The sequence below is a fragment of the Triplophysa rosa genome, linkage group LG13 (assembly GCF_024868665.1).
Source record: "Triplophysa rosa linkage group LG13, Trosa_1v2, whole genome shotgun sequence".
Taxonomy (NCBI): Eukaryota; Metazoa; Chordata; class Actinopteri; order Cypriniformes; family Nemacheilidae; genus Triplophysa; species Triplophysa rosa.
The window spans coordinates 12878864-12895383 of record NC_079902.1 but is presented as its reverse complement, the minus strand read 5'-3'; positions in this window follow the sequence as shown (position 1 = coordinate 12895383).

The window sequence follows — 16520 nt, the reverse complement described above, 5'->3', positions numbered from 1 at the left end:
GCATTTCTTGTTTTCTTTGATTGGCCGATTCTGAGTCATTTGTTTTGCTCTCTGTATAGATTTCCATTCTCTACAAGAACAAAAGGCCTGATGAGAATCAGCAAGTTATAGTGAAAAGAGGTAAACTGGGTTCTGCTCAAATTCTCCTTCGCCCAATAAACAGGCAGGGTTTCGTTTCTCATCCTGATGATGAGTGTTAAGCCTTTCAGCAATATAAAGTTTTCTTTACGTTTGTCAGCCATGCATTTAGATGCTAAGTTGATGTGCATTGTATTTTTATACAGTGTGTCCTATTGTTGTTCGTTTTGATTGTTTTCATTTGTTTGTGTATTTACAAACTCAAGTTACATTCATGTAGCCCAATTTAAATTGTGTATGCCCCCTCCGGTTTCAGTGCCTAAATGAAGTCACATCGCTGCAAAGACAATTCAGTACAAATGTGTCGCCGAGAGGCTGGAGCAATTGAGGACAAAATATGCTGTAAAGTTGTGAGACCTACATTTAAAGCTTATAATTGTTTAAATTAAGTTCCTTTTTAGTTATTTGACTTTTAAAAACATAAAAATAATTTGGAATGCCTATGAAATATGCAATAGACAAATTTGTAGCACCTTTACAATGTGTAAAATACATATTTAACAACTGTTTTTGTTGTTAAGGGCACATTTAAATGTGCTTAATAGATGTTCTTGTCACAGCTTTACAACATTATCCATTATGCTCACTTAAATTCACATTTCCTGCGCCATGGCTCTGTGTGCTATTGTTTTTTGTGGTCAACTGCCCAAGGGAAGCATGTCCGTAACACCCTCTTTAAACCAAACAACAGGAGCGGCTTCCATTTTAAAACGGTCCACTTGAAGCCCTCAGTCTTTGAGAAGTAATCCCCTCGTCTGCTACTGTCAAAGGCAAAATCTGAAGGTGCTTATCCTCCACAGACCTAATTTTAGCCAGAAGATAATTTGCTGGAGATCATTGAGCAGGTTTTATGTGTAGCTGGTATCTAAAGTGCTTTGATCACCACAAAAATGCTTGACTTCTTTTGTGTTTTTCATGAAAGAATAAACTATTTAAAAAATGTACATCAATTTTAAATTTATATCAACGCAAATTTTAAACTGCTATATGCACGGGATTGCACGGTAACCATAAAAAGTCATACTCTTTGCACTAGACTATGAATGGCATGTCGTAATGCTCTCAATAAAGACCTGAGCATGTGTGATTATAAAGCAGTTTGTAAAGTCCCGACATTTGAACCAAATTACTTTTAATCCTCTTTGGATGGTGTAATGTTTTTAAGTGCCTTCCATATGAGCAAGTACCTCTCATTTTTCCCTTATTTTAAATTCAGGCCTGCAAATTCTTCAGTGCGATACTCATCGAGTCTGTTTATTAGACATGTTCATAACACATGCATCTGGCACATCTGATGTCTGACCCAACACAGGAAGTACTTTGATGTTTACAGGAAGTGCTTGCAGTAAAGGAATGCCCGGCACGCTGCCCCCAGCTACCGCTGATGGCATTTCACACACCTGTACATTCATTCATCTGTTGAATTATGCCATTAATAGAGAAGAATGTTCATCCTTCCATTCTCTACCAACAGCTGAACTTAATGCAATCATAAAAATAAAAAACAAAGATGATGTAGGCGATAACCATCAATACGGAAAAATCAACAGTGTTTTTTAAAGCAAAGCTATAAAAAGCAACTTGTTGACTTTGTTTACACAAATTGTTTACATTATTATTAGTCTCCATTCATGATTAATGTCCTTCCTGGTTTTTTTCCGCCACTTAATCGTATCTGTGTTTAGTCCAGGCATCAAATGCAGTACCTGGAATAAGTGCAAGCGGATGTTTTGTAGTTTTGTCGAGAGATGTGCTAGTTTAAAATAGCTACGACAGCATACTCCTATAGTATATTGTGTTATACAGTATAAGCAATGTGGTACATTTTTGTCATTTTAATATTAAGCCAGTTTTGGCAGCAGAGATTAAGCTTAATATGTGAAATATTTGAAAATATTTGCACAAAGAAATCCCCCTTTTCCTCCCTGTATCACATATGATGGAGGTCAGTGGGTTTAACGTCTACCCTGCCATGTCTGCTCAACTGAGAAAAACCATTTCTGCCACTCACCTACTGTAGATAAGGACTGAATTGCTTGTGTGATTTGTCTTTATCTGCAGCCTTGAGTTACCTTTTTCATTTCAGGGAAATGTATTGCACAGAGATTGAGGCTACGCAGACCATTGTTAATTTCTTGCTCATTATTTATCCCGGGCCAGCCAATTATCTCCGGTGAACACTGGCTGCAGTGTTGCGTGACTCAGCAGCAGCTGTCTCTATAATCCAGGTTATCCAGCCCATCAGCGAGACAGCGCTAACTAAAACTAAAGTGACAGTTTAGGGTCAGTGTCATTTTAACAGAGCAGATTTTAAACGCTATTCTGTATCGACATTACAAGGAATCCAACTCAACTGGACTGTTCCAGTGTAATGGATGTGACATTTTCAGTCAAAACTTGAAATATACATTCTCAGAGAATATACAGTATTTATTACCAATACTGTATATTGAAATGTGTGTTTATATTTTCCTAAACACCTGATTATAGAGTCCAGACATCAGAAAAATATCAGTCTAAACACAAGTTTTTGTGTCACAAAATGAATGCGTCATGGATGTGACAAAAATGGATGCACGTTTACGATAGACAACACACTTAGGATTTCTGTGATTTGAGAAGTACAAACGAGAAGCAATAATACCAACAAATACAGAAGGGATGGCTCTTCATAGACCATGAAATAGTTATTTTATTTTAATTTTCATGTGCTCATTTATGAGGAATTTTGTTTACGAGACTTCACATGGGCATTAAAACTACCAAATATTGACAGAAAATCTTTGGTAAAAACTTTTTCATCTGAATGTTGACATTTGCATGGAATTCCCCATCTATACTTTCACCTTTGCATGGATAGTGAGTTGCAATTACATTTTGTCCTTTTTTGTTGTTGTATTTAGGTCTATCACAGACATTGCAAACATCACTTAGTGTCATGTTTCAGAAAAATAAACCCTGAGCCTAATCAATGAGCTGTTTCTGATTTTAAACAAAGGGATGTCTTTATAGATTCAGACGCCCACATAATCCTTGTCATTGATTTACTATTTAAGTCTTGAAAAAACAAACACAGCGCAGCTTTGAATGTACAGCCACCATCTAATCATAGACGTTCATCTCTAACATAGTTTTACAGGTGTCAGGTAAAACAAGCGCTGGTCTTGAAATACATGTCACCTGGATGTCTGTCTCAACAGCTCTGATGAATACATGCAGAAAATCCTTTGTATATCCACATGCTTAGCAGACTTTTGTATGCGCTGGAGATACATGCCAACTTTTCTCATGGTCCTTTAGACTTCTGATGGTACCTGTTCTTCTGTATGTGCACTCTTACCCTTCCTTCTTTAGAAGCGCTTTTTCACCTCTACCTTGCTGTCTCAAAAAATACAGATCTAAAAGAAGAGATATGCTGTCCATCCAGATCCGGAGTTCATTTATTGTAGCAGTGAGATGAAAAGAAGTCAAAACAAATGAAAAGGAAGAAGAGAAAGCCACAGCATGGAGCGCTCCCCGATGTTGTTGTGCTTATCGAGATTTCGATCGGTTCACACAGTCGCACGCAGTTTAGAAACGGCTGGCTTGTTTTGAATGGATGCCGGTTGTAAGTCCTCACGGCTGGAAAGTCGAGTGTCAAGCTTGGCTGTGGATCAGAGTCTGGAGGAAAATAGATGCAAGCCGACAGGTAAGAGATAAGAGAGGAAGAGCTGCACACGGGTTTTAGGTGCTACTAAATGGGGACTTTGAAGTTGGACAATGCTCTCCTCCACCAGCCCAGGATCTTTAATGATCTTCATGAATGATCTTCCACTGAATCCTTCTCTAAAAGTTTACAGTTCTGACTGCCAAGATGATCTTTGATCACGTTAGTGTGCAATAACTGATATTCCAGGTGTTTTGTGCTCCGTGTTTAGTCTGGAACGTTTCCGAGAACCTTAACACATAACAACTGTTTCACAGGAGCTGTGGAAAAGCGAGGAAAAGTGCAAATTGCATGAAACAGAGTGTCGTAGCGTGTTGACGTTTTTGGTCTCCAAACGATTCTTTTCCTTGCCCTCATTAGTGGTCGCCACTCTTAATTTCATCATTAACATCAGTTAAGTGTCTGCAGCGCTCCCCTCTGTGCATTAACATGGCTGTCTGCCAGCGCATGGGACTTTTGCGGGAAAATTGAAGTCATTTTCATGAAGAGGTCATTATTTGCTCTTATGCAATCAGGCCAAGGTGAACAAAAGACACGGTATGAAACGGATGTATCAAGTGCCGTTACGGGGTCGGTCGACGTAAGAGAACAGCGGTTTGTTTTTACCCTAAACATTCACCATATGGATGCACTGATGAATTGTTGTTTCACTTTCTTGACTGCCTTTTGTCAGTCTGTTTTTATCTGAAGGTGCCACATGGTTTGCGAAGCCAAGGGAAGAAATGGAGGTGTGGAAATGTGGTCGATTTTGCTTTGAATGAATAGGGGGGAAAGCTGTGGTGGAGTGGCAGTGTTTTGAACTCAGACTTCTTTGTTTCTTATCTTTGTAAAAATCGCCTTTGATGTGTTGACACCTTCCCTGTTATGAATTCTCTTTTCTCTGTCTGTGAAGAATAACAAAACAATTCACACTTCACAATGTATCGTTGCCGTGCTGTGCAGAGTCATAAATATGATTTATTTTGTGTCATGAATTAAGTCATAAGCACTAGTTCTTTAACGCCAGATGTGTATTGTTATCAAATGAACTGGGCAAGGAAAGGTCCATACTAGTTAATGACCAGCTCAGAGGCCACGGAGTCCATATCATAAATCGTTTCTGGGGTTCATGCCGAAACTCTGTGTAAACTTTGGGTCATTTTTCAATATGGAGTCGGGGCTCATTAGTGGTGCTTTTGTTCTGCGCTCATGGAGAAAACCTGATAGGAAATTATTTTTTCTGTTGTACAGGCTCCTACTGAGCTATTACTCAAGTCATTTTAGTGTAGTTTGGTTTTAATATGGAACATGAAATGTAATGTTGTTATGTTTATACACTGTAAAAAGGTTACTGTAATTTTTACAGTAACTTACTGGCAGCTGGATGCCAGTAAGTTACTGTAAAAGTGTTTACAGTAAACCGTTTACAGTGTTTACTGTAATGTCTTTTCACAGTAATAATACGGTCTACTGTATTTTCATATATTTACTGTAATTACTTTTACAGTAATAATATTGTCTACTGTATTTTCATATCTTTACTGTAATGTCTTTTCACAGTAATAATACGGTCTACTGTATTTTCATATATTTACTGTAATTACTTTTACAGTAATAATATTGTCTACTGTATTTTCATATCTTTACTGTAATGTCTTTTCACAGTAATANGCCTTCCCACACTATATGCACACCATATATGGATTATTTTACTGTAGCGTTTTGGAGAAATACACATTTTTCCACTTCTAATGCCTATAGAAACATTATTTCTAATAAGTAGAAAAAACTGATGGTGATTTCTGTAGGGACATCCCACACTATATGCACACCATATATGGATTTTTTCACTGTAGCTTTTGGAGAAATACACATTTTCACTTGAAAGCCTATAGAAACATTATTTCTAATAAGTAGAAAAAACTGATGGTGGGTTTCTGTAGGGGCCATCCCACACTATATGCACACCATATATGGACTTATTTTACTGTAGCGTTTTGGAGAAATACACATTTTTCCACTTCAAATGCCTATAGAAACATTATTTCTAATAAGTAGAAAAAACTGATGATGGATTTCTGTAGGGGCCATCCCACACTATATGCACACCATATATGGACTTATTTTACTGTAGCGTTTTGGAGAAATACACATTTTTCCACTTCAAATGCCTATAGAAACATTATTTCTAATAAGTAGAAAAAACTGATGATGGATTTCTGTAGGGGCCATCCCACACTATATGCACACCATATATGGACTTATTTTACTGTAGCGTTTTGGAGAAATACACATTTTTCCACTTCAAATGCCTATAGAAACATTATTTCTAATAAGTAGAAAAAACTGATGATGGATTTCTGTAGGGGCCATCCCACACTATATGCACACCATATATGGACTGCGGGCGGTGACGATTCAGACGTTGCGTCACGGGTGGCTGTGTTCCCACGGGACTCAGCCACCACCTCGTTTGCTCCCCGTCCGTCCGCTACGGCAAGCAGCGAGGGTGATATGAGGATTACTGTGAGCGATAATCCGCCAGCCACTGGCTCACGACCGTTCGCACCTCGTCTCGCTCGTCTGACCTTCCCCAGGAGACGGTCCCACCGTCTTATTCCTCAATCACGTATTCGGACACGATGCGTGATGATGAGATGTCTCTTGCAGCATCGGGGGGTTACGTACTGCCATCCGACTCCGACGATTCCTCGGGCTCCCTCCCTCGGGGTCGAGCCCAGGAAGAAGCGGACGTCGAAATGTCAGCCATGCTTTCCCGGGCCGCGTGAGTGTTGGGTTGCAGTGCCCGCACTTCTCTCCCAGCGCTCGCGGCTGGCTACATGGCGCCTCGGGTTTGAGCGCGGCTCCAAGCCGCGCCCGCCCCCAGTGCCGTGTTTACCGGAAGTGCATGAGGAACTTAGTAAGACCTGGAACGCCCCTTTCCGGCACGTTTCACGTCAAACAAAGTTCCGTCACCCTCTCTTCCCTCGAGGTTGAGACAGCTGGAGGATACGCCGTTGTCCCCCAGGTGGAGTATGCCCCAGGTGGCAGGGGGGGGCTCGACCTAGACTCCCGTCCAAAGCATGTGGGGTCTCGGCATTTCGGGTTGAGAGAGCTCCACGAGGGTAAGACCGACCCAGCGCGTATGCAGGAACTCCGCGCCGCCACCGACCTGCTCTACGGGCGACCAAGGTGACAACGCGGGCCCTGGGTCGGACGATGTCCACACTTGTGGTCCATGAGAAACTCCTCTGGCCGATCCTTGCGCAGATGAGTAGCGCTGAGAAGGTCCGCTTCTCGACGCACCCGTCTCGCAAGGGGGGGCTGGTTGGTGTTACTGTCGAGTCGCAGCGGCCCCTCTACCCCCCGCCCGTCGGGGGCGCGAGACCCGCACGCTGCCTCCCCCGGAGGGTTCTCGACAGTAAAGAAGCAGTCCTCCGTGCCGCGACTCGGCCGCCTCAGCCGTCGAGTCCCGTGCACTGCTGCTTCCCAGCAGCCCTGGTCCTCTTCGACGCCCTCCAGCTCTGGCGCCCCCCACTCAGGCGGCCCCCCCTGGAGGAGACAGCGAAGAGAGAGACCATCGCCCCATCAGCAGCCGCGGCGAAGCGGCCCTCATGGGAAGACCTCAGGGGGATCGAGGCTACCATTGGGCCCGACCCCAGCCACATCGGTGGGAAGTCGGATAGGGACGGATCCTGCCCCGTCTCTCCATCTGCTGGCCCCCTCCGGGGGGCTAGCGCCCACTTACTCTCAAAAAAGGAGAGTTTCCTTCTCTCTCTGGGTTACCACAGCCGCTCTCACCCTCTGCACGAGGTGAACGGAAACTTGACGTTGCGTCATGGCGAAGGCAATGTCGAGTATAAACACCAGCCCTCAGCACTCTCAGTCAGACAGTGCGTTGAGCTGCGCAGTCGCCAGGCAGGAAAAACAGCAGGCCGATCTCCTCCCCGGGGGACCTCCCCCGGCAAGGAATCCGTACGCTAGCCATCGAACCACCCCCCGGGGGGACGATGAAAAAGATCGTACCTTTAGTCCCCGTCTCATTTCTGGGAGCCTGTCCGCTTCCCAGGCTGTCAGGCTGGCTAGGAAGACGATCCTCTCGGCTACGCGATCCAGTCGCCTCACGCCCGTCAAGTTTCAGGGCATCCGATATACCTCAGTCAGAGGCTAGGATGTTCCCGTACTTCGGGCCGAGGTCGCCACCCTTCTGGTGAATGTGGGATGGCCCCTAAGAAACCCACCATCAGTTTTTTCTACTTATTAGAAATAATGTTTCTATAGGCATTTGAAGTGTGAAAAATGTGTATTTCTCCAAAACGCTACAGTAAAATAAGTCCATATATGGTGTGCATATAGTGTGGGATGGCCCCTACAGAAATCCATCATCAGTTTTTTCTACTTATTAGAAATAATGTTTCTATAGGCATTTGAAGTGGAAAAATGTGTATTTCTCCAAAACGCTACAGTAAAATAAGTCCATATATGGTGTGCATATAGTGTGGGATGGCCCCTACAGAAACCACATCAGTTTTTTCTACTTATTAGAAATAATGTTTCTATAGGCATTTGAAGTGGAAAAATGTGTATTTCTCCAAAACGCTACAGTAAAATAAATCCATATATGGTGTGCATATAGTGTGGGATGGCCCCTACAGAAATCCAACATCAGTTTTTTCTACTTATTAGAAATAATGTTTCTATAGGCATTTGAAGTGGAAAAATGTGTATTTCTCCAAAACGCTACAGTAAAATAAGTCCATATATGGTGTGCATATAGTGTGGGATGGCCCCTACAGAAATCCATCATCAGTTTTTTCTACTTATTAGAAATAATGTTTCTATAGGCATTTGAAGTGGAAAAATGTGTATTTCTCCAAAACGCTACAGTAAAATAAGTCCATATATGGTGTGCATATAGTGTGGGATGGCCCCTACAGAAATCCATCATCAGTTTTTTCTACTTATTAGAAATAATGTTTCTATAGGCATTTGAAGTGGAAAAATGTGTATTTCTCCAAAACGCTACAGTAAAATAAGTCCATATATGGTGTGCATATAGTGTGGGATGGCCCCTACAGAAATCCATCATCAGTTTTTTCTACTTATTAGAAATAATGTTTCTATAGGCATTTGAAGTGGAAAAATGTGTATTTCTCCAAAACGCTACAGTAAAATAAGTCCATATATGGTGTGCATATAGTGTGGGATGGCCCCTACAGAAATCCATCATCAGTTTTTTCTACTTATTAGAAATAATGTTTCTATAGGCATTTGAAGTGGAAAAATGTGTATTTCTCCAAAACGCTACAGTAAAATAAGTCCATATATGGTGTGCATATAGTGTGGGATGGCCCCTACAGAAATCCATCATCAGTTTTTTCTACTTATTAGAAATAATGTTTCTATAGGCATTTGAAGTGGAAAAATGTGTATTTCTCCAAAAGCTACAGTAAAATAATCCATATATGGTGTGCATATAGTGTGGGATGGCCCCTATAGAAACCCACATCAGTTTTTTCTACTTATTAGAAATAAGTTTCTATAGGCATTTGAAGTGGAAAATATTGTATTTCTCCAAAACGCTACAGTAAAATAATCCATTATGGTGTGCATATAGTGTGGGATGGCCCCTACAGAAATCCATCATCAGTTTTTTCTACTTATTAGAAATAATGTTTCTATAGGCATTTGAAGTGGAAAAATGTGTATTTCTCCAAAACGCTACAGTAAAATAAGTCCATATATGGTGTGCATATAGTGTGGGATGGCCCCTAAGAAACCCACCATCAGTTTTTCTACTTATTAGAAATAATGTTTCTATAGGCATTTGAAGTGGAAAAATGTGTATTTCTCCAAAACGCTACAGTAAAATAATCCATATATGGTGTGCATATAGTGTGGGATGGCCCCTACAGAAACCCACATCAGTTTTTTCTACTTATTAGAAATAATGTTTCTATAGGCATTTAGAAGTGAGAAAATGTGTATTTCTCCAAAATGCTACAGTAAAATAAGTCCATATATGGTGTGCATATAGTGTGGGATGGCCCCTACAGAAATCCATCATCAGTTTTTTCTACTTATTAGAAATAAAATGTTTCTATAGGCATTTAAGTGAAAAATGTGTATTTCTCCAAAAGCTACAGTAAAATAAGTCCATATATGGTGTGCATATAGAGTGGGATGGCCCCTATAGAAACCCACCATCAGTTTTTTTCTACTTATTAGAAATATAGTTTCTATAGGCAATTGAAGTAGGAAAAATTGTATTTCTCCAAAACGCCACAGTAAAATAAGTCCATATATGGTGTGCATATAGAGTGGGATGGCCCCTATAGAAACCCACCATCAGTTTTTTTCTACTTATTAGAAATATAGTTTCTATAGGCATTTGAAGTAGAAAATATTGTATTTCTCCAAAACGTTACAGTGAAATAAATCCATATTGTGTGCATATAGTGGGGTATGGCTCCTACTTAAACCCACCATCATATTTTTCTACTTATGAGAAATAATGTTTGTATAGTCAATTATATTGGAATTATATTTTCAAACAAAATGCTTTCAAAAAACATACTGTAATTAAATCTGTTCAAATCCATGGGTACTGTAATTGCAAACTGCATAAACAGTTTTATTTGCAGGACAAAGGTCTAGAAGGCATTAAAATAATACATATTTAAGATACAGACAGAGACATTGGTTTCACAATATAACGTTACAGCAATCCTAATGCAAACATTCGGAGAAAAAAACCTGCATAAATTACGACAAAAATGAGATATTCTAAACGTTAAACAAGAAATACGTTATTGACAAGAGACGTGGAACATCTACATTTAAATAAAGCTTTACAAGCGGTGTTCCCGTAATGTACCGTAAACCACTCAATAAGCGCGCATCTGAACCTAAACGGCGGCTGGCTTGACCGTGTATTTTCAAACCGCGGCTGGCTTGACCGCAGTGTAGGACACGTGCAGTTAGCATTTGCTTCAATTAATATGTTATGGTTAAGTTTTACATTTGTTAACAATACTATGAAGGTTGTGATAATTAATTTCGATAGAATGTGATGTAATGAGAGGTATGTGATTACCAATGAAGTGATGTGTTATTTTTGAGTGTTAAAAGTGGCAAGATGCTAAATGTTATCTTTAATAGAGATGCATAATAACGTTGTGGTCATCTTTTAAAGGGTGTTCACATGAACTGGAAATAATATGTTGTTAAAAGATGTGGGAAGTGTAATTTGGATGCATATTAACTGAATTATGTGTGTCACTCGTTTAATATGTGGGATACATATGTTTGTATGTATGCATATCATTCTCAGTCATTGTTAAATTCCAGAGCTGAGTTACTTTATGCTAATTGTATGTGCATTAGTGCAGTTGTTCATGACATACTTATGTATACTAAGTTGAGAATGATATTATGTGCCTCTTTCTATGTAGGCCAGGTTTTTGATCCCCTCGAATTCTCTTCCGGATGGAAGATGGCGAGCCTCCAGTTTGATTGTTTTGGTTTTGTTTGATGTCAACTCCTTACCATCCAGTGATGCGGTAGGGCTGTGCATCACATGATTTTTGCAATCCGTGGATTATTTTCCCTTACTGGAACTTCTATTGACATAGAGATTTTTTGAATTATTGAATTTTGGAGAACCCCAATCTGAGCTCAGCAATGTGGACTTAAATGGACAATGGTTGATAATTAATCACCAAGAAACACACTTACACTGACAATAAAAGTACAACGCACCCACATGTTCATCTGATTGTTTGTTTAATTCATTGTTGAGGTTAATACAAGTTACAATTGTAAACAAGTATTTTCATTGTTGTGTCTGATTTATGGACTTTTACTGTAAATGGTTATTTCTTGGGTTTTCTGAATCTTCCCATATACTGCCATTCAAACGAACCTAGTGTGTACTTACCTATAGCGGGGCTACAGTTATATTTGTCCACATACATTACTGCAGTATACAATAGAATTTAGTTCCTTTAATTCCTAGATACTATAGTGTTTTTGAACCTTACTATAGTATACTACAGTGTTTACTACAGCTTATCAATTCACTACAAGGGCACTACAATTTTCAATAGCAAATACTACAGTACACTACAGTATTTTAGAGAGTTCAAGTTAACCAGACTTTTATTTTGGGAAGACGCTTCAGTTTTAGTGTGTGTGACTTTGACGATAGCTTCACTCAAACAGTAAAAATGCTTGTAAAATAAACTCTCAGAGCAACTCTGGAGATGAAGTTCATGTGTTCATATTCTACAGTGCAGACGCAGACAAATCCACGAGCGTCACGTGAGTAGCAATGTTAAACTGTGTAACGTTAGTTCATTCATTCACCCAGACGCGTAGAACAGCCAGATGACATATTTAAATAACAGTGAGTACGCAGTACCGCGAGTCCGCATCTGCCAAATCTCTACCTTATGGACTCAATGCACTGGAAAACTCGCATAATATAACTTAAGAACAGAGGTGGGTAGAGTAGCCAAAATCTTTACTCAAGTAAAAGTACAAGTAACTAGAGAAATTGTTACTCAAGTAAAAGTAAAAGTCACTATTTAAAAATACTTGAGTAAAAGTAAAAAAGTATGCAATGAAAAAACTACTCAAGTAGCTAGTTACTTAGTTACTTTGTATCTGATTATATAGGCCTACTACATAAATTAATATTAACGCCAATATTTTAATATTACATTTTAATCAATATTTTTAATTATCATAAGCAGATATCTTTGCAATATACTAGAGAGATTACTAGAGAGACTAAAGAATAGACAAACACAGAAGAGACAGCATTTCTGTAAATTTCATCTAGTCCTGATGTCAATGTAGTTTACACAACTTATTTAGAATAATAGACCATGTCAAACTAAAGCATGAACTAAACTCAGAGCATTTCCTAAGATGATCTAGAACATCTGCAGTGCTCTCTTAAATGAAATACACATTTTTGAACAAAGCTCATGTTTTCTCGTGTTGTGTCACGTGTGTGTTGTGAAACGCTCTTACTTGTAAACAAACAGTAAACAGTGAACCACACGCCCATCAACAAGTTTTCTTCCTTCTGTTCTTCAAATGTATATTTCTGCAAGCCCACGTCTCTGTGTCTGACAGGTAACGCGCATGTTGCTGTGTCTGACGAACAGGTCGCGCGGGTGCGCGCAATATGGCGGGCATTTATCATTGCTGGCAAACAATATGACACATTTGCAGTTTTGATTGTATAGATATAGATTAATATCCACTTCATCCAACGCTCTTTGTGTTCTGCGTGTTCTTAAATTTCGCGCTACGAGGAGTGAGTAATCCTGCTTCAGATGATTCAGATCGTGCTGCGAACTGAACAAATCATTTGAACTGATTCATTAGCCTATTCAAATGGTTTTGCCCATTGTTCAATTAATGCTTTCAAAAGAATCGACTCAAAAGAATATGCGCTTAAATGTGACTTTATTTGAATGCTTTCACTGACTTTAGGGTGGGGAGGGGTTCTGAGGGGAAAAGGGTAACCGGCTTAATAATGCTATTCTCACCCAAATTGCCCCACTAATTCATGTTTGGTTGTTAACAAGTTAATGCATTTGAAAATATCTGAGTTTTACATAAAATAATTACAGAAGTAATACTAACCTTTTTGTTGAGTCATTCCTCCGTTATCTGCCACTCCCAACAAACGAAAAAAACTTGAAAAGAAATCTCCCTTTTCATTGGTCAGTTTTCGCTGGCATTTGCACTACTGTAAATCGATTTACAGTAGAGAAGAATTACAGTAGTGAGCATACATTTCCCCATAATCCTTTGCTATTTACAGTATAATACTGGTTACACATTTAAGAGTATTATACTGTGCATATTACTGTAAAATACTGTTTAATTTACAAAAATCTGTTATAGTGTACATAATAAATATCATGTGTAATGTATATAATTAAAATTCAACAACAGGCCAAGCCCCATTCAGATGAATTATGCAGTCAGTGTTGTTTCCTCCTTTTCTCCTCCGAAACAGGCTTTTGTGACATTTACATCTCGGTTCTAAGAATTTCTTCCACACCTCTGCAACTTGCAATTTGGATATCATGTGGTTAATTGACACAAGACTGTCTTATGCAAGCAACAAGTAGTTGGTATACTATCACATTTTTAAACACATTGGGCTACTTTCATGATGCTCTTGATATTTTTTGGAAAAAATACTAATTGTCTTGGAATAAAACATTGGCATTACTAGTGCTATGTGCTACTCGTTATGTCCATGTATATGTCCAGAGCCACAGAATGTATAAAGCAAGATAGTTAGAGTTTTTAAAAAGTTAAAAGAACTGATCTAATAATATCTGAACATAGTCAAATATATCTGAAGACATAAAACCAAGGCATGACTAAAAAACTAAAAACTTTATTGCAGAGGTAGCACAACATTCCTACTCAGATAGACTTGCAATCATATTCTAATTAGTCTAAAAGATGTGGAGGTAGTGTTCACTCCTTAATTACATCTCTAAATCACATACAGCTCATCTTGTCAAAACTCATTCAACCTTGATTGTCTTCTCATTCACATGATATGTTTTTCAATATCCCTGAAGTTTGGAAAGTTCAACTTATATGTTTAAATGCTGTGTTGTTGTCTTCATAAGTTAGATTAAACTAAGTTTCGTAATTTTTCTAAAAAGGGTCAGTCATTGTGTTTCTGTCATCAAACTTCCTTTCATTTTGTAAGTACATGTCAATGGTTTAATTTAACCAAAATTAGAATCATGGACGACGTTGATTTATTGCATATTTTCTATAAACAGGATTGATATTCTAAAACCATACTCATATCAGGTTGAGCACATGTCAGTTTAGGTCTGTGTACACATTATTTAGTTAGCCCTTACAATAACATGAAATATTTACAAAAATCAATACTATATGCATTTATTCTTGAAAAATGTACTTACCTCAATCCTGAGGCATGCTGTATCTTGCAATAGACTACTAGATAAGTAGTTGTTTTTAAAAGCAACCTCCTACATTGCAAATGCAAAGAAAAAAATTTAACTTGTTTATTTTGAGATGATTGCGTGTAAACTTGCTGGTGTCAAAAGTGCAAGGATCACAAACATCTCCTTTCAGTTCCAGACAGAATCGTTTGCACACTTCGGTGCAAATGAATTACAGTGTGTGGGCACCCATTCACTCGGTTCTCCATTCAGTGTATCAGTGTCTTTTCCTGAATATAGCTTACAATCATGTCATTAAAAAATAATTCAGAACATTCTACGCCGTACTTTCTCAATGCTTGTCTTGCCTTTGCAATTCTATTTAAAGATTAGGCTACCCAGATTACAACATTGTACATTTCACTTTCACATGAAGCACCAAGTGCCATTTATTCCCATCTCAGGGATCCAGGCATACGTAATCTGAAATATTTCTTTTTTTTAGATAATTTAACAATGAATGTTAACAATCACACTGAGAGGAGATGTCTGCCTAAGGCTGTGTAACACTGGCACAGGAAATTGTTGAGTGCAGACAGGACTGGTCAAAGGACCTGAGAGCCTGGGGATGAATCTATGTCTATGACTTTAAAACCTGACGAATGTGTGCAGAGAGCGGCTTGCTACAGCACAAACATTACTTCGCAATCTCCCCCTAGACCGTGGAAGAGGGCAGACTGTTGGTGGAGTGGTGGGCCCTAACTCCTAGAGGCAAAGTTATAATATGGAGCTCATAGGACAGAGCTATAACATCTGTAATTCAATGGGAAAGGTCCTGCTTGGTGAGCACATTAGCTTAGACCAAAACCTGGGAGGACTTATGAGATGGGCTCTAGGACTGAAAGATTGACGAGCATTTCACTTTGCATATGCAGAGTAGACGCACAATATGTTCTTGTATATTTCACAGTGTTAAAAAGCATGCCTCATAACATCTGCATATGCATTTATTTTGAATTTTAAGCCTGTTTTAGCATATTCTTGTGAATACAGTCATTAGTATCACGTACACCAATTACATTACCTCCGAAAAATCACAGGCTATTTACTTTTTCTGAATAGCCTTGATTTTATACAACCGTTCACCCAGGTATATGATTAGAGGATTTTTACTGTCATACTCTTGAAAAGGAAAAGGATGAAGCAGCGTAAGAAAGAGGGGATTTTTTATTATTAATTCATTGTGATTACTACAACTTACCATCCATGGTAGAGCTGTAATCGGGCCTTAAAAGTTAGGGCCTGAGCCCGGCAGAATTTGGCCTGACAAGTACATTCTCATTGACAGCTTTTTAAAAGCCTGAACCTGTTTACTATGGAGGACCGGAAGAGTCGTGTGTAAAGTAATAAAGCATTTCATTGTTTAATAACTAATTCTACAACACAAATAGGCATTAATACATTTGTTTACAACTTCATGTATTTATCCAAATATAAATAGGCGAAATGATAAAGTCATTCATTATTTATTGTTTTAATGGGCAATAAAAAGTGTGATTATAAAAATAATTAATAAATGAAATATTAATCCATCAATAAATACTTCAAATTAAAAAGGGAATTAAAAAACAACATAAAAGACATAATAAGTACATCATTTTAAAGTGCATTAATGAATTCCAATTTTTTTAATGAATTTCCAATTATTTGAAAATGCGATTTAAAAAGAGGAATAAATA